This window comes from Felis catus, chromosome D1 (assembly GCF_018350175.1).
Source record: "Felis catus isolate Fca126 chromosome D1, F.catus_Fca126_mat1.0, whole genome shotgun sequence".
Taxonomy (NCBI): domain Eukaryota; kingdom Metazoa; phylum Chordata; class Mammalia; order Carnivora; family Felidae; genus Felis; species Felis catus.
Genome location: NC_058377.1, coordinates 112,624,761 through 112,648,283, shown reverse-complemented (window position 1 = coordinate 112,648,283; position 23,523 = coordinate 112,624,761). Strand labels below are relative to the sequence as shown.

Here is a 23,523-nt window from a genome sequence, read left to right as displayed (position 1 = left end):
CAGCACAGAGCCCGACGCGGGGCTCCAACCCACGAGCGGTGAGATCGTGACCTGAGCTGAAGTCAGAGGCTTAACCGACTGAGCCCCCCAGGCGCCCCTGAACTGCCCACTTGCAAAGCATACGATTTGGTACGTTTCAACGTATCCACACCCCAGGGTTTCGACCTCAGCACCACCGGCAAGTTGGGCTGGAGAATTCTTTGTTACAGGGGCTGTCCTGTGCCTTGCAGGATCTTCAGGACCATCCCTGGCCTCAACCTGCTAGCAGCCCCCCAGCTGTGACAGTGAAAGTGTCTCCGGATAGTGTCACATGAGCCACAAAATCGTCCCCACGTGAGAAGCAGGGGTGCACGTCCACGCAGCCGTCACGAGCCCGCCCCTCACCCTCAAAGTGCCCTCGCATAACCCCGACCCCGGGCGACCGCCTGTTTCCTATCGCCGTAGATCTTGCTGGTATTTTCTAGACTTTTAAATAAATGGAACCGTGCAGTATGGGCTCTCTCGGTTTGTTTCTGAGCTGGCTTTCGCCACGCGTCATTATTTGGAGTGGCTACAGCTCTGACTCAGTTCTGTTCTCTGTTCCCCACTCATTGGTTTCCCAGATCCAGGACAAGGCAGAGCCGGGTGGGTGGGATTCCCAGGGAAGGGGAGGCCAGCAGGACATGATGGGTCATCTAGAAAGTGTCAGAAAGAGGGCACTGAAGGCACGATGTCAGGAACCAACGACTTTAGACCCTCACCAGGACCCGGCCGCCCCAGCTGGGCCACCCATACCTTCCTCCGGGATCTTAACTTTCACATCTCAGCCGGTGTAACCGCCTTCCCCGGAGCCCGGGGCCTCCCCTGACCCAGGACAGGTCACATTCCACAGACAAATGAGCCGATTTCAATGACTTAACTCTTTTCAAACCGGGAGAGGCACGACCAGAAAAAGGACGTATGCCCCTCACGTGTCAGTGGTCACATGCCTGGTTCATATACTGATGGTGACAAATTCTATTTAACTTTTTCTCCCTCGGTTGCCCCCATGAATAACGTATCTGTGTCATCGAAACGAACCCATAATAGACTTCCAAAAAACCTAATATGGCCATTTACTTTCTTTCCACTCACGTGGCTTCGGCTCTTAACTGCAAATCTTACTAGAACGGAAGAATTTTTAATCTGCAGGGGCAGGCCCAGAAGTGCCAGAGAACCGACCAGACCTGTAGGAAATGTTTTCCCTTCTTTAAAATCCTTTAATAAAGATTTAACAATCGACGTAATGACAGAATAAATAAGTCTGAATTCTTGCACTAAATGAGATTTCTTTTTTTTTCAAGGTTAAATACAAACCTGACGATAAGGTAAACAAGGGTACAAAGACTTTGTGTTTCTTATTTCTAGAAATGTGGGGATTACAATTTAATCCATAATTTTAATGAGAAACAGATTAGTTCCGTGTGGTGCATTAGGACTTAGTCCTGACTGTAATATTATTTTAGAACATTACGCCTGTGTACTGAGAGCCTGATCTTAAACCATAGTTTTCTGGCCAGTTGTTGCATTGGAACCGTTTGAAAATACGGGGGATATTTCTAGAATGACAGCAAGAAACTATTGTCTCTGATAAGTGGGACTGGGGGTTACAGTAGGAAAAAGGTTTTTTTTTTTTTTCATGGGCTATCCCATGTATCATATTTAACCCTCTATGTAATAATGTCATAATTTTAAAAGAATGCAAAACAATATTTGTGAAGAATCACCCCTAGTTCCCCAAATCAAGAGGCAAACATCATTACGTTTTTAGTATGTGTGTTCACGCGTGTTTAGGTATTTATGGATGTTTGCTGGCTTGCGAGGTTTAGAATACGTATACGATAACAAAAGTATTTCCGAACCAGCCATTTTTCAATCTACAACAGTGGAGACACCGCTCTGCATTAACGAATCTATCTCATTCGATGCTAAAGTCAAGCCTAAGTTTGTGATCCGGCCATAGGCCCGAGGCCTGGGCACATTCTAAGTGTATTTCTTCAAAAAAATTTTTTTAAAGTTTGTATTCATTTTTTGAGAGAGAGAGAGAGAGGGTGGGAGGGAGGGTCACAGAGAGAGGGAGACACAGAATCCGAAGCAGGCTGCAGGCTCTGAGCTGTCAGCACAGAGCCCCACATGGGGCTTGAACCCACAAACCATGAGATCATGACCTGAGCCAGAGTTGGATGCTTAACTGACTGAGCCACCCAGGAGCCCCTAAGTGTATTTCTTTTTAAAGTTTATTTATCTGTTTTGGGCGGGGGGAGAGACAGAGAGAGACAGAGAGAGAGAGAGAGAGAGAGAGAGAACAAGTGGGGGAGGGGCAGAGAGAGGGAGAGAGCGAGAATCCAAAGTGGATGTCGTGGGGCTCGATCCCACAAAGTTAGAGCTGAGCCAGTATCAACAGCTGGAACTTAACAGACTGAGCCACCCAGGTGCCTCACGTTCTCAGTGTATCAGTCAGCTTTTGCCCCGGTAACAAACAACCCCAAGATCATCCTGGCTCTCACCCCTCCCCCACACATGTGTTTCTTACTCACAGGTGGGGGGTTGGCCGTGGCTCTGTGGGCCCTACCGGGGCTGAGGCTGGCAGAGCAGCCAAATCTGGGGCATCGGGAGGTGTGAGGGGCCAGCACCTGTGTCAACAAAGAATGGTCGGTCCCCTCCAGACTCCACTGAACAAAGCAAACCGGAGCAGCGGGGTGGGGGAGTGCGCGCAGGCCCTGGAGGGGTGGCGGGCTGGGGTGGGACACCGGAGACAGGTAGCTATTCGCGAAATGATCCAATCTGTGCACTGGGTGGAAAGAAACAGCAAAGGACTTGGGGGTCTGCTGAGCAGCCACAGACAGGGGCGTCAGACCCACCAGCTGAGCCGGCACCTTGTGGTTGGCGCAAGGGTTCCCGAAATCGTGCTCCGCACCGTTCTCTGGACCTGAAATACGTTCCTGAGCGGAGTGTCACTTATGTGTCATTAATACCAGCAACGGTAAGAGCTAATAACAACTCATTGTTGGAGCACACACGACGAGTATTTCACTTACGTTGTCTCGCCGACTCGTCACCACAGCCGGAGGAGGTGGTCGTCATTATCCCCGTGGGAGAGATGATAGAACCGAGGTTTAGAAGTTGCTGGTGGGGACCAGGCAGGACTCAGATTCAGGTCTGTTTGACCCTAAGACCGGGCTCTTCCACACTATAGAAGGTTCAGAGTACGTGTGTATGTGTGTGCGTGCACACGTGTGATTTTAACACTCTCTTATTGATTTGAGAGGGGAGTAGACTGTATGCTCTCGGGGAGAAGAAGTTCCTGGTGATCCATTCATGGTGGGCGCCTCAGTCTCTAGGAAAGGTGACTCTCTGTATCTATAGAAAACGTCCCATTTCTAGGTCTCCCCACTGTCCTCCACCCTGTTCCCTTGAGGTCCGACACGGCCACACGACAGTCCTTGGCCAACAAAGCCCGACTGGAAACAGAACGTGAAGGCATTGCAGAGCTGATGCGGGGTCTCCTCTAGGCTCTCTCTTCCTGTGCTGTGACACTTTTGGGGGCGTGTGGAGGACAGCTATTCTGGTGAGTCCCCCAGACCCTCAATGGTGAGCGAGAAACAGACCGTCACAGTGATGAGCCATCTGGAATCAGGGGATGTTCGTGGTCACAGAGCAACTCGGCTGGTCCTGGCCGATACAGGTCCCTCCCACCTGCCCCCAGCACCATGGCTCTCTCCCCTTTTGAAGGTTTACTCTCTAGCCAGGTTTTTAACACACACACACACACACACACACACACACACACACACACTTCTTCATCTCTGACATTAAAGAAGAAAATTCAAGCCTAGTCTGCAATATTCTTCACGCTCTGATCTATGACCAGCCCTGCGCCCTGTTGGCGGCCCACATGTCCTCCATCACTGGTGTGGGATGGGGTCACTGTTGTAAGAAATGCGGTGGGGGCCCCCCGACAACGTTGCTGTCCCCAGACTGGGCTCACGGCTGGCTCACAGGCCTCCTGGCCCTGCAGGCGGGTCCCTTTGTGCAGCTGACATGTTTTGGACTCACGTTCCCAGCTCTGTACTGGAATTTGTGGGGCGACGCCCCAGCGTTGGGGGCTGTCGTAGGAGGAGCCTGTGGGGCCCCGTGAGCCTGCGGCCGCCGTGCAACTATCATCAGCACCTTCTTGGCGGTCTGCTGGGCAGGCTGTTTTACAGCAGCTTTGGTTGTCACTGCTCTCAGGACTCGGTCACGGTCCTGAGAGACACAGGTCACGGTAAAATTCCACCAAAGTGCCGGAATGGAGCCTCGTGGCTCCGTGGAACGAGCCAGAGTTCCGAGTAGGACAGCGTTTCAGCTCTGACCTCGCCGGGCCACCGGCGGGCACACACACCCTCTCTTGGGCACGCACATGACCCGGCCCCGATCATGGAGCCCTCACCCCGTCCCGCCCGGGGCTCCTCGTGGGGACCCTCAAGCTACCCAAGCTGCCCTTACGTTCTTAGCCGTGTGTTCGGTGTTTAATTTGCTATTTTTAACCACACGTGCGGCGGCCAAAACTCATACCTGCACGAGCCTCTGAGGCTCCCTCAGCTCTCTAATTAACTGCATCCCCCACCGTTGTCTCTGTGTTCCCATCCCATCGTTATTAAGGCTCCATTCGAATTTTTCCTCGGCGCCTTTTACGGTGGCGAGAAATGGGCCCCTCTTGGCCTGTGGTGCTCTTAGTGGGAACCGTCAGCAGCATCAGCGTTGAAAGGCACTCAGGGGACACGCGGAGAGAGGCTGAGAGGAGTCATGAAGTGAAGGACCGGTTATATAATTCCTTGTAATGCACATTTCATAATTAAGTTATTACTGAGTCAATTAACCTTTAACGCCAGGGCCCGTAACACAAACACGCGTTCAGCAAGAGTGTTAATCATGGCTAATGAGGGGGGTGTAGGAGGATCTCTAGGTGGAGCCAGGGTCCAGCTGAAACCTTTTTTGTCCTCGTAGGGTTTAGCCCCCCTCGTAGGGTTAGAAGACCTTAGCTCCTCTTTTTTTTCCCCTAATGTTTATTTTTGGGAGAGAGAGAGAGAGAGAGAGAGAGAGCGAGAGCACGAGCAGGGCAGGGGCAGAAAGAGAGGGAGACACAGAATCTGAAGCAGGCTCCAGGCTCTGAGCTGTCAGCACAGAGCCCAACGCGGGGCTCAGACTCACGAGCTGTGAGATCAGGACCTGAGCCAAAGTTGGGCGCTCAACCGAGTCACCCAGGTGCCCCGACCTTAGGTCCTCTCTCTCATGTCCAGCCACACAGGGACCCCACGGCAGCCAGCCCAGCTCTACACGAGTGTGTCTTATGGCCGAGTGGGCGGCCCTGGGACACACTCCAGCGTTCCCACACAAGCCCAAGTAGGCTCCCAGGGCATGGGCCACACGCCTCCCCAAAGGCACCACAGAGACATCCTGTCCTTTGTCCAGCAAATATTGAAATGAATGTTTGCCACAACAGTGGGCACAGGAGTGGCCCTGTCATTCAGGGGGAAATCCCGGCTCACAGGGTCACCGTGTGGAGAGCAGATACCGCTCGCTGTGGACGGGAAGGAACAGGGTAGCATGGCAGGTGCACATGTCCAGAAAGACCACTGTTTCCGGAACGTGGAACGGCGGTTTCCTGAGTACATACGGACATCTGGTCAGGGCAGAAACGGATCCACTTGGCAGAGACATCAGCAAGAAGGTGGGGCGGCAGGGCTTTCACTGTCATGTAAAAAATCCAATTAACTTTAATTGAAAATGTAAGTGAAAAATCAATTTGTTTTACTATTGTAAAAAAAAAAAGTGTTCTCAGAATTCTGAAACTTGCTTGCAATCAGTCCTTCCCGCTTCCACATGCGCCAACCCCCGAATCCCTGAATTCGAAAGTGTGCTCTGAATGCAATGTGGCCTCGTGTCGCCGAAAGGTCCGTGGATCGAACCCAAACTGCCGCCTCTGAGTTCCACGGACGGCACGTGGCCCCCGGGAGCTGGGCCACGTCATGCTCGCTTCCACACCCCGTTTCTTGGGGACTTGGTGGCAGCCCTGGTGCCAACCCAAGCCTTCTATTTCTAGATTAAATATCCGGTTCTGCAGCCTTTCTCCCGACGATCGCCAGCTCTCACTGCGCATCTATTATGCGGCAGGCTCCGCGCTAAGCCGCTTTCTATGCATCGTTTCATTTTTACCCTCATAAAACCCAGTGAAACACACGCTATTATCGTCCCTATTTGACAAACAAGGAATCTGGGGCTCAGCGTGCCTGAGCCAGCCCACCAGCCCCGCACGGCTGGTGCAAATGGAACCGGGGCTCGGGCACCAGATCACACGGCGGGTGCCAGCTCTACGCCGGACCCACCCGCCAGGCCCGCCCGCCTCCTTCAGGACGGCGCCCCGTTCTCCGCGTTCCAGGCTTGAAACGCATCCCTCCACCGGCCCGTTTTGCCAAAGATACGACAACAACACCGTTTCGTGTTTGTTTTGTGGAGGGGGTGCGGGCGCGGTGGTTTTGAGGTCCAAAAACTTGCAGGGACCCAGTTAGCGTCGACTGACAGGGCCCGTAACACCAGTGCGAGCAATTCTGGAATCAGAGAAGCTTGGCCCAGCCCCCCTCCCTCTCCCCTCCCTCCTCCCAAACTCAGGCCTCCGTCCACCCCAGAGATGGGCCTGGAGTAACATGGTCAGGGTGGGGGTGGCCGTGCGCACAGACAGGGCACAGGTGGTTTTCCCCGTGAGACGACGCTTGTATTCTGCATCTGGGCTGTCTGCCTGGACAAAGGTTTGGTGTCCTTTCACTCTATTATTTTAATAATCATAATAAATAATAATGTCACCACGTTCCTAGCAATGTAACGAGAACATAACGCTCGTACGTGATAACGAAGTCGTCCCCGTAATTACGTGATATTCACGCATACAAGAGGTCCGACGGGATAGCATCCCCGCTCCCACCCTACGCTCCCCTGACACCTCCACTCTCCCCGTGGGGGCACCGGGTAGCTGTTGGGACAATGCAGTGGGATAATGGAGGGGGCGCTTGGTGACGGGGGGCTGTGCCCTCTCGCGGCCCTTCAGGCTCCGAGCTTCTGCCCCCGTTGAGATGTTGGATGGCCGCTCCCACCCTGAGGTCCATTTGTAGGAGGAATTTCACAAATGAAGAAACGAGGTCTCTGAGAACAAACGAGGTTCCCAGCGCGTGGCTGCCTTGGAGTGCACAGGCTGCTTCTCGGTGGGGGGGACCCAGGTCACCTAGATAACAGCAGGTGGCCGATGGACCGCTGTAAGATGGCAGGGGTCAGGCACAGAGGACGGGGGTGACACTGCCCAGGCTCTGCGGGCCGGTGAGTGTCAGCCTGCCAGGCATGAGCTCTGCAGTGACCCCGGCTTACCCGTTATAGCGGGTCTGCCCCGGATGGGGTGGGCTTCACAGTGCCCCTGCGTGGGGGACAGGCCAGCAGCAGGGCCCAGACCCCTCGGTGGGGATTCTGGGGCTCCCCCTGACTCCAGCCAGCGTGGCCCCTGAAGCGACCTCCTGTCTCAGGACCCCACACCCAGCCCCACTGCATAGGCACCGAGCTTTCTTAAAACACGGCGGACCCTGACCCACACCCTGTGGTTCTGTGCAGGCCCCGCCTAGAGCGAGAAGCTGAATCTCCTTTAAGGAGACCATCCCACTGTTCTGCCTCACGTGTGTCCTACGGGGTGGCCTCTCCTGGGGAACCAGTGCACTTGGAACCCTGTGCCCCAGGCAGAGAAGCCGTTCAGACTCCCGTCGGAGGAAGTCAAATAATTTACCGTGTGACGTTTTCTTTTGACTTTTTTTTTTTTTTATACCTATTCCGGCTGGAATTAATCCCCTTAACTCTGGCCTAGCGAAGGACAGAACCACAAGGCTCTGTTTGAAGTGGGCAACCCGCCAGGTGGCCCCGGCTGCTTCCCGGACAGTGGTCACGGGCCCAATGCGTCGCTGTATCGGTCACTTCCTCATTTAACACAGAAAAACGTGTCTCTTTGAAAATATCGCCCTCGGAGCCGTGGATGCCCACAAGGCGATTCTCCTGGAGAAAATCAGCTCTCCCGGTTCTCACACATTAAATCACCGTGGGGTTTTCGGCTACTGCACGGCGGCCCTGGATACGTGTGGTCCGCAAGCATTTCTCTCTCTCTCTCTCTCTTTCTCTCTCTCAGGCGCCACGCGGCGTGACCCTCCTGCATATTTAAGGAACATGTTCTCTGGACGGGAAGGCGGCAAAGGCCGGTCTCCTCTCTGTGTTTCATCCTGAGCTGCTCCTGCCAGAACGTGGGTGGGATTCGCGCCCCCTGCACACCGTGGTCCCTGGTGGCTGCGTTTCTTCCATTAAATCCATTCAGAGACCTGGTTTGGAGGAGGTCACCGAGAGCACGTGCCCCTCGAGCTGGCCCTGGGCGATCGGAGGCTCCTGACACCCTCAGTCCTTGGAAAGTGCCCACGTGGGAGCCGCTCCAAGGACTCAGCCTTGAGAGAGCAACGCGGGGATGAGGCACGCGTGGCGGTACAGCGGCTGAGCGCTGGTAAGGCCTCTCTGCGGAGTCGTCGGAAGGGGACTTGCTTGTACCTGACCTCCACCCCCCCGCCCCCAGGTCTCTGCCTGCCCTCCACGTTCAGGCCTGTTTGTGACCCAACACCCACCCCGGGCTCCAACATCCACTGGGCACTCTGCAGATCGGGGGGGGGGGGCACCTTGGGAATGGGACCCCAGGCTGGTCAAGACAGACCCTCAGGATTTCCAGCCCCGGGGAAGGAGAGCGGGGCGGGGGGCTCCGTGAGGATTGGGGGCCCGACCTGCCAAGCAAGACAGGAACAGAGACAGAGGCAGAAGCAGGACTGGATGTTTCCCTGAAGGGTGAGGACAGAGCTGGGGGTGGGGTGAGAAGGCGGGGAGTCCTGAGGGCCTCAGGAGGGGTATGACCCGGGTCAGGGGAGGCTGGGAGCCGAAGAGTTACTGCAGGGGGGACCAGCCCCGTGGACTGTGAACAAGAGAGCAGGTGCAGAGCTGGAGGGGACAGACGGAGGACAGGAGTCGTGCACCAGCTGAGCATGGGATGGGCTGGGGGTGCAAGAGGGGTGAGGGGCTGGGGGATGCGAGGGGCTCGGGAGCCGGGTCCTAGAGCCACAGATAGTCGTGCAGGTTGTGGTGTGAGAACAAGCGCGTGATTTCTTTGGAGAAACGCCTGGGTCAGACGCGTCTCTACGGAAAAGCGTACGTTACGCACGGCTGCTTTCCGAGGCGTCGGTGTGCTCGCGTGGACGGGTGAGGGTCCATCCCCAACAGGTGTGCGAATCCTGCCCTCCGTCCATCCCCTCCTTGGCCGGCACTGTGTTCCCCCGAGTCCTGTCCCTTCTCTGATGATTAGCGACGAGGAGCACCGTTCCGCGAGCGCTGGCCACCTGTGCCCCTTCTTTGGGGGAGGGGCTGCCCGAACCTGCGTTTGTGCTGGACTGCGGGTTCCATCACCGCTGAGTTCTGAGAACTGGTGATCAGAATCTTCTGGACGCAAGTCCTTTGTCAGATCCGTGACTTGCAAGGATGTTCTCCCGGTCCTCGACGTGACTTTTCATTCTCTTTATAGTGTGTCTTTCAAAGAGCGACAGCTTTGAACTTTGGTGACATCCAGTTTACCCATTTTCTTTCCTTCCATGGCTCGCGCTTTTGCCGTCGTCACTAAGACCTCTGTGCCTGACCCCAAAGCAAAACGGTTTTCTCTCACCTTCTCCTCTAAGAGTTGTGTAGTTTTGACCGGTTACACTGACTGATGGTCCATGGTGATATGTTTTTTTTTTTTTTTTTTTTTTTTTTATAAAGTGTGAGGGTTCCCTTGCTTCCCGTGTGGACATCCAATTACTACAGCATTTGTTGAAAAGACTCAATGACTTTTAACATTTTCAAGTAACTTTTACTTTTCTGTCATGTATCCATCCTTTAATTAGGCTTTTTGATGATTTCTATTACTTTTAAAAATATATATATTTATTTATTTTTGAGAGAGAGAGACAGGGCGTGGGTGGGGGCAGAGAGAGAGAGGGAGACACAGAATCCGAAGCGGGCTCCAGGCCCTGAGCTGTCAGCACAGAGCCCGACGCGGGGCTCGAACCCAGAAACCACGAGATCATGACCTGAGCTGAACTCAGATGCCCAACCTACTGAGCCACCCAGGCGCCCCATGATGATTTCTGTTACTTTCTAAATAGATATTTGTTTTGTAAATATCCTTTATATATTTAGGATATGCATTTACTTATTTATTTGTTTGAAAGAGAGAGAGTGAGCAAGCCCTTGGTGGGGGAGAGACAGACAGAGAGAGAGAGAGAGAGAGAGAGAGAATCTCAAGCAGTCTCCAAGGTCGGTGCAGAGCCCTGTGAGGGGCTCGATCCCACAACCCTGGGTTCATGACCCGAGCCAAAATCAAGAGTCAGACGCTTAACCGACTGAGCCACCCAGGCGCCCCAATCCATTAACTTTTTAATGCGAAGCGTTAAATATCTTCTCTGGCCGTTCACCCTTCATTTTGGTCGGTTTTGTTCCTTGGGCTGTTGTCCGGTGAGAGGCCCTGACTCCCGCGTGGTCTGATCTCAACTCTCCCGTTAGAACACCCGAAACGTTCAGAAAGGCCTCCCAGCCGCCTCTGCCTGGAGACTCAGGACGATCGTCAGTGGCTTTCCTGGCAGTTTCATCACGTGGCGTCCGGTGGTTCAATCTTGGACCCATCTGTCGTGTGTCCTCGCCACGAGGAGCGGGTTACAGATTCAGCCGCCTTTCTCAAAGATCGCGGGGCCCGTGTTACACCACCGTTTATCGTCCACACCTTCTCTTGCTTCTACATTGTACAGAGCACATTCGCGACAGACTGCCTTCCATCCCGGGCTCCCTCCCTCGCGTCCCTTCCCGCCCTTCTCTCTTCTCTGAAAGCGTCCTGGCGTGCACGGCGTGCCAGGCTCTGTACGGGAGCAACAGGTCAAGGCGGAGGGGGACCCCAGACCCTCTGCAAGCACACAGACCGTACCTTAGCTTCGACGGGAGCAGGCAGTCAACGGGGTGCGGGGACAGCGGAAATACGAGCGAAGGAGAAAAATATCCGAGTCAAGACCGGACAGGACGCCGTTGCTAGGTTGGTTTCATTTCTGCATCGGCCGATGGCACCATCGGCGTGCTTCTGGTAATGACCGGAGCTTTTCGGGGTATTTAATTTGGGGCCTCCTCTGCTTGCTCTCCCTTTGGAGGTGTTTCTAGCTCTTCGGCAGTCGATTTTGATTACAGACCAGCAGAGCGAGGGAAAAGGCGTAAATCATACCTGCAGGGCTCCAGAACTTTTCCCAGAGCGGACCTACCAGACAAGCAGCAACCAGCCCCAGGGACAGAGCACTCCGGGCATCCAGAAGTCCTCCTGGTCTCCCTGCAGGTGCCCGCCTCCCACACCACAGACCGTTTCTGCCCGTTTTCCAACCTTATACAAGCGGAATTATACAGTATGTGCCTCTTTCACTTAATGCGCTAATTATGAGATCAGCTCGTGCTTTTGCACACGCGGCAATGGTACATCCCCTGTTTGCCACAGATGGGCTTTCCTTGCACAAACACGGCACCATTTACTCACACCCATCTCCGTCGAGTGCAGTGAGCGTGCTGGCGCTCCCCTTTGGGGCACGGACACCGTCATTGCTGCTGGGCGCGCGTGCCCCCCCGAGGAGAGGGGTTGGGTCCTGGCAGATACCGCGGGACCATTTCCCCGGGAGGCTGTCCCCACCCGTCTCCCACCAGCGGCGCCCGGCGTGCGAGAACCCGCGTCCTCTCCCGTGTCAGATACCGCCTGCCTTTTTCGGCTTAGCCGGTGGGAAGCAGTCTCATCGTGGGTTTATTCCCTCTCTGCCGACTGACAACATTGGGCATGTTTTCATACGCTTCCAGTCCGTTCTGATGGCCTCTTGGGTGAGATCTGCCCATTCTTTTATTGGATCGCCTTTTTTAAAAAAAAATTTTTTTTTCAACGTTTATTTATTTTTGGGACACAGAGAGACAGAGCATGAACGGGCGAGGGGCAGAGAGAGAGGGAGACACAGAATCGGAAACAGGCTCCAGGCTCTGAGCCATCAGCCCAGAGCCCGACGCGGGGCTCGAACCCACGGACCGCGAGATCGTGACTTGGCTGAAGTCGGACGCCCAACCGACTACGCCACCCAGGCACCCCTGGATCGCCTTTTTAATTCTTTTTAATTGGATTGCCTTTTCCATGTTCTGGACACACACAGCTTTGCTTTTTTTTTTTGCGTGTTTATTTCTTCAGCTAGACCGGGGGCCAACACGGGGCTGCACTGAGTTTAATGCTGTCGAGCGGGAGAATCGTAGCTTTACGGTGTTGACAGTCTCCGTTTAAGAACAGCAGACGCAGTGACGCTGGAGACAGCGAGCCGTGCTCCCGAGTAGATTATAGGTTCACGAACTTAACCTTTTACAGCCACTCTGCGCGGTTCCTCCTCCCATGTTACAGGAATGGAAATTACAGGTATGGAAACCGGGAAAGAGATAGGATAAGGGAGTACCTAAGTTTAGCCAGTCAGAAAATCATAGCGCCTCCCCAAATGATAAGTTTGCCTTCTTCGTAAAAACACTTAACCTTGGGGTGCCTGGGTGGCTCAGTCGGTGAAGCGTCTGGCTCTTAGCTGAGGCTCAGGTCGTGATCTCACGGTTCGTGAGTTTGAGCCCCAAGTCGGGCTCTATGCCGACAGCACCGAGTCTGCTTGGGATTCTCTCTTTCTCTCCCTCTGTCTCTGCCCCTCCCTGCCTCTCTCTCCCTCTCCAAGTAAATAAAAAAATAAATAAATAAAATAAAAATGCTTAACCTTTCTTACTGAGTTTTCTTGTTCGATTGCATTGGCTGGTATTTCCAGGGAAATACTCAGTACTGGTAATGTTAGCAGGCTCCCATGTCGTGTGTCTGGATTGAATGAGAGGGATTTATTTAGCATTTCACATGGGACACGATGCTGGCTTTGGTTGGATACTGAACAATCTTAAAATGTTTCCAAACTACTTTTTTTTTTTTTTTTTAAACTAGGAAGTGTTTTCGGCCAGGCGTATCTCCCGACAGATTCACTAACATGGAAGCATTCGAGCATTCTTGGGATGCATGTGGTTTTTCAGAGCTCTGCGGTATCGTCTCCTGGAGATCGTGAAGGTTTGCTTATTTGTTTGCTTGCCAAGCAAACCCCAAGAGTCCGGTTAGAATGGGCTCTTCTCATGGGTCTGGTTTCCCGATAATCGCGTCGGGTTGCGGGTGTGGCCCACGTCGGGGCGCCCTGTCCCTCCTGAGCGTGCCTTCCGGCTGGCCTCAGGTCTGTTCATCTCCGTGGCCTGATTCGGCCGGGGCTCCTTCTTCATCGACGACACACCGGATTGCACTTTATTTTGGGTTCCCCTGTGAAGCTTCGCCCGAAACAAGGACTTGGGTGCAGCCTGCTGTCTTGGAGAGGTGACCCAGGATGCAGGAGCGAGGGAGGAGGGAGAGGGGCCCCGGAGGAGGAAGCTCCCAAATAAGAGTGTTTTGTTAAGGTCTCCGCTGTGAGCGAGGGAGGCCCCAGAGGCACATCTCAGAAGCCACACAGGTTCCCTGAGCGGGACTGCTGGCCGGCTGGTGGCCCCGAGCCCGCCCCTCCCAGCCTCCCATGCTGTGCCCACGGGGACTCAGAGCTGCCCCTGGATCTGCGCCTGCACCCCTCCTGATGCCGTGGCACCAGCAGCGGACCCAGGAGAAGTCTGGCCGGCCGTGAGGGCACAGCCCCAGCCCCTTTCCTCCTGCCCAGGAAAAGCTCCTGACCAGCCCCTCTGCGGCCTCAGATTCCAGCACGAGCAAACTCGCCTTCCCCGTGTTAGCATCCCCGTCTCTTATGATCGGAGAAGTAAGTCTCAGGAAGCCTTTGAAACCAATTGGTGAGAAACAAATCCATGGGAACTAACGGAGAGTAGCAAAATTCCTTGTCGAGGGGCAGGAGGACGATGCGGGAGGCACGTCTGCAGAGGAGTGGAGGGGTTTGTAAGATCTGGGAGTATTTACAGGATCAGGTTTGTGACTGAGCTAGAAGCTGTCGTAAAAATATGGAGAAATGAGTGAGTTGTCCAATATTTGATGCGCGGGGTCGCCTGAGGGAAGTAGATCTCTCTCCCGCTGGAGCGGGAAACCTGTTGAAAACCATTGCAGAAGCGTGGGGATCTGGCAGGGATGGGGGAGTGAGGCAAGCTCGTTGGCTGGAGAGCCTGCCTTCACCTGCCTTCACCTGGCTCTGACCCCATGTCCTTGGGCAAGTCCCATGCCTCCTTATGCCTCAGCTTTCCCACCTGGAAGCTGGAGGGTGGCGATGCGTGGACAGCCTGAGAACCCTGCGCTGGGGGGTGCCGGTCCCTAGGTCCCAAACCCAGGAGCGGCCCTGGAGGCAGACAGGCCTGCTGCTGAAAGCACCGACCATTGGGGTTCATCTAAGGCACACAACACTTAAAATGTTTTCCCCAGGACAGAGAAGTTGGTTATGTTCTGCATGTTGTAGCGGTACGGTGTCCCAGTTTCTAGCGCTCTGTAAAATAGCTCCTCTTTCTGGGAGGTCCCGGGTGCTCTGTGCTCAGTGGACAAGCCATAAATACCGCGGCTGATGGCTGATGGCTTCAGGTTTTACAGGAAAAAAGAGCTGTCATTTGGAAAACGGCGTATCTTTCCGCAAGCTCATTCCAGCAATATCAGACGTGTCGGGGTGGAGGGGGGGGGACCCAGGGAAAGGCAGCTTATGGAAACAAAAACCGGGAGCTCCCAGGTCGAGAAGTGAAAGGATGATTCCCCTCTTCCCACACTGAAACTAAAGCAAGGTGCCCTGTGACTCGTGCTGTCCTGGCCCCCCGCCCCCCATACACAAGACGGCGGAAAGGCTCAGTGCCGTGCAAAGGCCCAGCACACGGCGGGGACGGGCTGTCAGGGGTGAAGGTGCGCCCTGAAACCCAAAATCCCTCCCGGTGAGCGGGAAGGGGTTCGAAAAGGCGGTGGCCGCGGGTCCCGAGTCTTTCATGAGAGGCTCTTCGAGACTCAAAGGATGTTGCCAGGCAACAAACGTATCCCACTGGAGTGGTGGCTAGGGGTGTCCCCTTGGGTGGACAGGCTGGCAGAGGCCTGGATCCCTGGGGAGGTGTCTCTTGAAGGTGGCAGAATGGCTTTGGCGCTGGGACCCCTCTGTGGGGACAACGGAAATGTGTTCACAGCTGAACGATGGCCAGCTGTTTCTCTGCTGGCCCCAGGGTGGTCCTAGAAATCTGGGGAGGAGCATCTGGGGGGGTTGGGAATCTGGGTGGAGGAGGTGACATGTTGGGGACTTTGAGTTGGAATTGCGGGCAGACACACTACTTTGTTCAGATGACACGCTTTGTTTGGGGTCAAGGGGTCTGATGTGAGTTATGGGAAGGTAACCCCCGCCTCCACTCCCTCTAAGCCCCCCCTCTACCCCTGCTTACAAGTCAAAGAAATGATGCCTGTCGGATCCTGCCAGGGCCTCATTCTTCCTGTTTAAGGATTACTGTTATTTGATGGATGGCCTCCTTTATTCACTCAACAAACATTTTATTAAGGCTCATGCTTAAGGAGGCAGCGGAGGGAAAGACATCTGCCAGGAGCCCTGGAAGAGCTACAGTATTTACTTCACGTGTGTCCTGAAATATTTAGGCCCCAAATACAAGTTTTTTTTTTTTTTTCCTAACCTAAGTGCTTTTAAAGACTTCTTTGAAATGTGGGACAATTATGCAAGCCGGGGAAAAAAAAAGTATCTAGAGCAAATATTTAACTTTGCCTTTGGTGTGTTGAAGTCACTGGCCCATGCAACTCTCTGAGGCGTGTTCTAGAAGACTGGCTTTAAAAAGTATACGGATCATAACATAGATACATAAAGATGTAAATGTACTTATGGAGTCTTTACTGTTCCTCCTGGGGAGACAGCGGTGGGGTTTCGCAGAATGGAAGGCTGGCTCCTGAAAGCCAGGTCTCCGTCACAGCCTGGAAGCTGGTGCTTGCCGCCACCCCCCCCCCCCCCAGCACCTCCCCCACTCACACTGCACATCTCAGGCAGGAATGGCTCTCCCAGAACACTGGAGAACTCAGGACACAGAAGCCTCCATAGCTCGTGTAATTACCAGTGGATTTTGGGGGGGGGGGCTCCAGAAGTTATTAGCCAATAGCTCAGGCATCAGGTCGGGAGTGTCACAGCCAGGAGCCGGGGGCCGGGGCTGGGGACAACCCCCTTTGGGTTTCGTCAAACCTGGCAGTCCCCGAGCCCCGGTTAATGACAGGATCCCCGGGGGTCCCCGGGGTGGGGGGGTGGTGCCTGACCCCCGGGCTTCATCTGAGCGGCGGGTGTGTATCCCCCCCCCCCCTCCGCCCTCGCCCCGAGTCGCTCCTCGGCCGGGAGGGCGGCTGGCCCCCGGAAGGCAGGCACCCAGGTGGAAGGTGGCCCGCGAGGCAGCCGGCGGCGTCTCGCCCGGGCACAAAGTTTTCGTTTGCCCTGCAGACGCCGAGCCGTGCCGTCGGCCTCTGTGTTTCCGAATCCTATTAACAAAACACTCAGGGGCGGGAGCCGGCCGCGTTCGGGATAATCGCGCCGAGGACTTCGCGGTCCGAGGGCTTTCTCGCGGAAGGGGGGCGGCGAGCCGCGCCACCCGGGGCGGGGCGGGGCGGCGGGCGGAGGCGGCCCCGGGCGCCCGCCGTCTCCCGGGGTTGCCACAACAGACCCCGCGCGCCGCGCCCGAGCCGCCGCCGCCGCCGCCGCCGCCGCCGCCGGGGCCGGAGCGGCCGCGGCAGGTGCGGGAGAGGTCGCGGGCGGGCCGCGCTCGCGGGTCCGGGGCCGCGCGCGCCCTCGGGCGGCGAGAGGACCCCTCCCCCACCCTCGCCGGCGCCTGCCGCCCGCGCGGGGCCGAGGGGAGGGACCGCCGAGCGCCCCCGCCAGGAGCCCCCCGCCCGGGCGGCAGCGCGGGGCGGGGCCCGGCGCCCCCCACCCCACCCCACCCCACCCCCGACACCTGCGCGGCGGCGGCGGCGGCGGCGGCGGCGGCGGCGGCTCCGGAGACTCCGGCCGGGCTGGGCGCGGCGCCGCTCGGGTCCCCGCGGCGGAGCCAGGTGCGCGCGGACGCCCGCCCTCCCCGGGGGCTCTCGCCGGCCGGACTCCCGGGACCAGGTAAGGCGGCGGCGGCGGCGGCGGCACGGGGCGGGGGCGGCCGGGAAGGACAGGAGGTGGCCCCCGGGCGCCCGACCCTGCTCCCCGGCTGCATCTCGGGTGCGTCTGGATTACGGGAGCACCAGCTGCCGGTTAAGCGCAGCACTGAACCCTTCGGAGCTGGGCAGGGGGTGGGGGTGGGGGGTTGGGAAGGGGGGGCTCCTCGCGTCCTGGTGGGGTCGCTTCTCGGTGAAGACACCTTCCCCCGGCCGCCACCCCCGGCTTCCTTTGGAGTAGGGGCAGGTTTCAAAAGCTGTGGAAGAGGAGTGGGCGCCGAGAGTAGGAGCGACTCTTTTGTGCCCCCGGCTCACGCACCCCCTCCCGCCGGGGCAGCACAGACCTACCTCCACCGCCTGCCCGGGGTCTGGTTGCCCTCGGTCGCCACCCGCCGGCCCGGGGACTGGAGTCCGTAGGCTTGGCCGAGGAGCGGGCTCGGGGCCGCCAGGGGGCGCGCGGGGGGCGGGGACCCAAGCCGCGGCGGCAGGGTCCCCAGAGACCCTCCTGCGGTCACCCAGCCGCGAGCCAGCGCACAGAGCCCCCATCCAGATACGCGCGGCTGGAGCAGCGGGCTCCGCGAGGCTGGGGCCGGCGCACCCCGCGCAGGCCCCGGGAGTCGCGCGTCGGCCCCCCCCCCCCCCCCCCGGTCCCGGGGTCGCGCAGTGCCCATGCTTTGTGTCCAGCCTCTGCCCGCCGCGCGCCCCGGCCGGGATACGGTGGGGGGGCACCGGGCTGGTGTAGGTGAGGGGCCCCAGCGGCCCGCCGCCGCCGCCCGTGAATTATGCAGGAGGCTGGCACTGGAGCGCTCGAGTTGCTCAAGTTTCCCTGGCAACTTTCGCCCGGGCATCCCTCCTCCCGGCGGCCGGGCAGCTCCGCCCGCGCAGCCTGCGGCCCAGGCGCCTCCGCAGGGCTGCCGGGGCGCGGGGCGCGCGCCAGGAGACACCGACCGCTCACGCGCCACCCGGGCCGGGGCCGCTGGATTGCGCGAGCAGGTGCGACCCCCGTGGGGGACTTCGCCCGGGTTCGGAGGGTTCGGGGGTCGGGGTGGCCCTTGCCGCCCGCGTTCGGAGGGTGCGGCCCCTCGGTAGACCTCGCCGCCTGGGACAGGAGGGCGCGGGGGCCGGGGTGGACCTCGGTTTCGGAGGGTGCGGCCCCGCGGTGGACCTCGCCGCCCGGGTTCCACCGCTCTGCGCGGGATGCGAGGGGCGTGCACGCAGGCCAGGTTTAGTGTTTCCATGGGGCTGGGGGCGTCCAAATGGGGTGAGGCCGGTGCTCTTGGCCATGGAGTTCGTGGAGGAGCTTTTAAAGCGACCCTGGGCGGTTGGAAGGCACTTGGGCCGCTTAGGTCGCGGTTCGCGAGGGGGCCTGGGGGGGCCGGCAGCTGTGGGCACGGTCCTGGGAGTCCTCAGAGGCCTTCCAGAAATGAAGTGGTTTCCACGTGGAAATTGGAGGCAGTAAATTGGTGACCTCTTTTTTGTTTGAAACTCAAGTTCGAATTAATGAGGTCAGTCCTCTAATTAAATTAAGTTTGGAGAAGCAGAGAGGTAATTTCGGAAGCCCTCCGCTGGGGGATGGCGCTTTGATCTCCACCTGGGACTTGCCCCTCGACTTTACTGACCCGGGCAGGAGTGTATGCTCAGCCCTGGATTCAGCCTTGATCCAGGGGTGCTGCATTAAATGATAATTAGCGGGGAGCTGGTGGTGCTGGGGGGCTCCGGCCATCCAGAACAGCCCCCCCACCCCGGGAAGCCGCTGCGTTCGGAGACCCGAACTTTCTCGCCACTCGCGCCTGATGACAAGGCTGCACTCGCCTGGAGATTAGTGCCCACTGCGGGGGTCTGGGGTGACTAAGGAGGGAAAGTGAAGGTGACTGCCCTAGTGGCTAAGAAGGGGGAGCCAGTGGAGTCTTGCCCTGGAAGTGCCAGTAGCCTTAAGGAGGCCGACGGAGACCCTTGTCTGCACAGGAATTAGGCTGTGTTGAGAGCAGCTGGACGTAAGGCTGCTGGGAAGCAGTCCTCTAAAGGAAGCAGGTGCCGTTCCCACGCTGGGAAATTTCTGGTTTTCCAAGAAGGAGAAATTGGATGGAAAGGCACATTGGGCCCCTACGGAAGGCGCTGTAACTGTTCGATATCAACAGGAATGCTTGATGAATAAGGTGATTTTGCCTCTAAAGGCAGGTCCCAGTGGGCAGCGCTTGGCTGCTTTGAACAAATCAGCTGTCCGTTGGGAAAGAGGGGTGTCCTCCCGGCCTCTCTGCGAGTGTAATTTGCTGGAGAAAAAGCCCGATTCATATTCAGGAGAGTGTCCTAGGGGCTTTCCTTCAGGGCCCGCAGCTGAGGTCCAGGGGTCACCTTGTGCCGGTGACTTGGTCCAGGCCTCTGGGGGGGGGGGGCAGGCTAGCTAGAGGGAGCCCTGGGCATCCAGGGTCAAAGGTCAGATGTGAAGAAGGCCACGTGGGGAAGATAAAGCAGCTCTGAGATAGTGTCATATTTTACTCACATCAGTGATGGGGACCCAGGTGGAAGAAAAAGCCGAGAAACTAAGAAAAACACGCCGGGAGCCACCCGATAGACTGGAAAACACTAGTAAAACCTGATTTTTATGGAGAAGTAACTCGTTATCTTACTGGCTTTATTCTCAAATATGTCAGAGCCCTAACTGAGAGTGTTCTGGTGTCCTTGTTGTCTCTGGTGAGTGATGGGGGTTCCCCAAATGGGGGGCCCAGGTTGGGACTTGAGCTGCTAAGGAGGCCGAGATCGGCCTCCGGCTCCAAAGGAATCCTGGGGGTGAGGCTGGGGTTTGCGGTCTACCCTCTGACCCCTGAACTCTCGTTCTCAGGAAATCCCCCCTCCTGCTGTGTAAAGCCGGAGGCAGGCGGAGCTGAGAACCCCGCCCTGGGAAGGCAGCGGGAGGGAGGGGCGTGGCTGGAAACGCTCCAGGAAACGAACCGCGGCGGCCTTCCCGGGAGCCTCCAATTGTCCTCAGCCCCAGGGGGGGAGCGTGTGTGACCTTCCGTCCTCAACGTGATCTCTGCAAACTTACTCATTCTCTGCTTTGACGGAGGGGACTTCTCAGAGAGGTGGGCAGGAAAGCGCCCCCAACACGAGCCAGTTTAAAAAAAAATCTTTGGAGTCCCCAGCCCTTCGCCTGGGTGCTGGTTGAGAGACCGTGGACTGATTGGGCGTAGTAGGGCTTGCAGCCTGGAGGCCCCCGGCCGCGTGACCCTTGTGGCCTGGCCCCTGCACCTGGCCCTCCCACCCAGTGAGGGGCCTGCCGCTCTCTGATGGTCCGAGGTGACCTAGCGCGTATCAGATTTTTTCTGCACGTTGCACTGAGTGAGCTCGAAAGGCTGCTGAGCACCCGGCGGGGAGCTGGCCACTGCGGCTGCCCCCCTCCCCCGCCCCCGGGGGCTTCCAGGCTAGCGGGGGAAGGGTTAATGCACAGCGGGACAGGGGCTGTGATAGAAGTGACCTTTGGGTGCTGTAGGGCACAGAGAGGGTCCCCAGCCCAGCCTGGAGGAGGAGGGGCACTGGGGAGATAAAAACCCCTGGAGGAGGTCTGGTCATCTCTTTGCCCGTGCTGCAGCGGGAACTCGGCAGAAATGGCCACGTTCTTGCTCCCAGAGTGGGGACATGCGGACGGTGCCAGCCGCCGCAACAGCCACAGCCAGTATTCCCACGTGCTCGGTGCTTCCCTTCTGGCAAACACTGCTTTGCACTCTTGCTACAGATTACCTCATTCAGGTCTCGGGAAACTTGAGAGAGAGAGAGAGAGAGAGAGAGAGAGAGAGAGAGAGAGAGAGAGATGGGGTTGATTATTCTCACTGTATGGATCGGAGCCTGGAGCTCAGAGGAGCGAAGTCGCTAGCCCCGGGCCACACAGCCAGGGCGTGGGGCAGCCGCGATTAGCAAACTGCCCGGGAGAGAGAGCCCAGCCCTCAGGCCCCCCCACCGCCGCCGCGCCACCCTCGGGCCAGGGGACGGATTACCCAGCGGGAAGATTCATCCGGTTGGACAATTACTCTTCCTGTAGCTGCGGCCTGAAAAAGAGCTACAATCTTCTGATCAGACTTCTTGGTGTGAGGGGCCCTTTTATTTTCCTTGGAAGCAGACTCCAGAAATGTTTTCAAGTGGCCAGTGAAGGCTCACGTCTTTGGCCCCAAGTGGAAATATCGAGGCCGGTCTTTGGGGGTTGGGAATGCACGTGGCACGGGCCTTCCCACCCGTCAAGGGGTTTCCAGTCTTAAGGGGGCCGGGGAAGGTGAGCCCAGTGCTGGGGCGGATCCGAGAGCCTGCCAGGGCGCTCAGTCCGGGCCCTGGGTGTGCCCAGGGATGGGCCAGCTGAGGCACGTGTCCCTTTCTGGGAGATTAAACCCCTAAAAGCCTGTGGGGCTGCAAGGAGTTTGTGGCCAGCTGCAGTGGAGAGCAGGGTTGCCAGATGGCAGTGCGGGGAGGGGGTGGGGCCTGTGCCCAGTGACCGACCGGGACGGTGCTGGAAATTGTCCTTGTGGGGTTTGCCAAGGACTCTCAGGGTGCTCGGTGAGGGGTGCGCGTTGAATGAGGCCATGAGCTCCTAACGTCAAAGCTGCAGATCGCAAATGCTGGACCTTGGGGGTGGGGGGTGCTCCTGGGGGGTCCCCCCGGACATTCTGGCTGAGGCCAGAGGTGCAGGAGCCCGGCGCTCCCGGAGGGTCCGCACCCTCAGGGGTCCTCAGAGCACATTTCGGGCAACGCTCAGGGTTCCGGCCGGCAGGATGGTGGGCCGGTCCTGGGCTGGTGACTGAGGAGACTCACCGGGAGGCATCCATTAGGTGGATAATCATGGCACACACCTGCAGTGGCTGAGCCTGGCTGGGCAAGTGTCTTTTATTTCTTTTCAATATGTGAAATTTATTGTCAAATTGGTTTCCATGCAACACCCAGTGCTCATCCCAAAAGGTGCCCTCTTCAATACCCATCCCCTCCCCTCCCCTGCCTCCCACCCCCCATCAACCCTCGGTTTGTTCTCAGTTTTTAAGAGTCTCTCATGCTTTGGCTCTCTCCCACTCTAACCTCTTTTTTTTTGGGGGGGGGCAAGTTTCTTTAAAGAATTTTTCTTTTTGCCTCTCAGCTCCCTAAAAGCATTGTTTTTAAAAACTATGTGTTCCCCCCCCCCATGTTTCCTGCACCATTTTCGTGTGAAAAATTCGAATATGCAGCAAAGCTGAAAGAATCACGCCCCGGGGCCCCTTTATACCCACTCCCGGTTCTGACCGGAGCCGTTCAACCACGCGCCTCGTGCATTTTTAAGTCAACATCTAAAGTTGTTCTCGGTAGGTTCTAGAATTTGCTGAGAATGGAGAACCTCGCCTGGGAGGTAAATACTGGCATTGAAAAAGTGTTGGCCAACTCGAGCGGTGTCTTCTGTCCAAACCACCCGCGACGTGGCGGCTCCTGACCCTGGCAGATGGGCACAGCGGCTTCGGGGACTGTTCATCGTTCCTTTGCCTTCTCAAAGCGCTACTGCCCCTCGCCCCCAGAGTGTTACCCCAACGGAATAGACGTTGGAGCTTGTCGGTCTTTCGTTAATCGCTCGTGCGTATTTCTGTGCGAGAAAATGCACACATGGACTTAGAGAAGTTTTTCTTGTGACATCAAGGCGCTCACACGGAAATGAGGTCTGGCTGGAGGAGGTGGTAGGTTCGAACACCATAAAACGGTGTGGATTTCAGAAATGGTGGAAAGGAAGGTTCTACTGGGCATGTACCTGTTAGCCAGAGGGCGGCGGGTGATTTTGGTGTTTTAATTCAAGGCTTGCTTGAATTGCCTTCCTCTGTTTGGTACTGGGAGCCCTTCCCCACCCCCACTCCCTCCCGGCGAGGTTCAGAGGGCCTGAAGGCCTTTTCCTCTGTAGAAGGTGGGAGAGGCTGCTGGGGAAGGGGACCCCCCAAGGCCTTTCTACACGGAGCAGCTCAGGAGACTGGTTCCCTTTAGACTGGCCCCTTGCCGAGGGTCCACACTGTTTAGAGCTCAAGCGAGTCCCACCCTGGGGACGGTGTAGACCCCTAGGTGACAGTAGTGGCAGATGATGCCACCTGAATGCTCCACATGAGCCATGTCCTGCAGACTGGGTGTCCTGCCCCAGAGTGTCCCTACTTGGGGGACCCATGGGTCTTCCGGCTCATAAGACCTCCCCCTTCCCTGGGCTGAGAAATCCCGCAACAGTGCCCAGATCCCCGGGTGGGTGGGGAGAG

The 23,523-nt window shown here is 57.2% G+C and overlaps 1 protein-coding gene and 1 long non-coding RNA gene across 17 annotated transcripts in view; one reads left to right on the top strand and one right to left on the bottom strand.

The window, feature by feature from the left end:
- Nucleotides 1–5,459: 5,459 nt before the first annotated feature.
- LOC109492240 lies at nt 5,460–18,052 on the bottom strand. Its single transcript, XR_006586746.1, has 2 exons — nt 17,639–18,052; nt 5,460–5,748 (listed from the first exon to the last, which is right to left on the bottom strand). It is a non-coding gene; the product is annotated as an uncharacterized LOC109492240 (long non-coding RNA).
- SHANK2 (SH3 and multiple ankyrin repeat domains 2) overlaps nt 17,112–23,523 on the top strand; it is a 497,685-nt gene continuing 491,273 nt past the window's right edge. For 11 of the 16 annotated variants that reach the window (XM_023238944.2, XM_023238943.2, XM_023238942.2 and 8 more), the window contains exon 1: nt 17,113–17,255. The gene's annotated coding sequence lies outside the window, so the exon portion shown is untranslated. Of the gene's footprint in view, nt 17,256–17,978; nt 18,284–23,523 lie in introns of those variants that run through there. The other 5 variants (XM_023238947.2, XM_023238946.2, XM_045039690.1 and 2 more) reach the window with 3 other exon arrangements.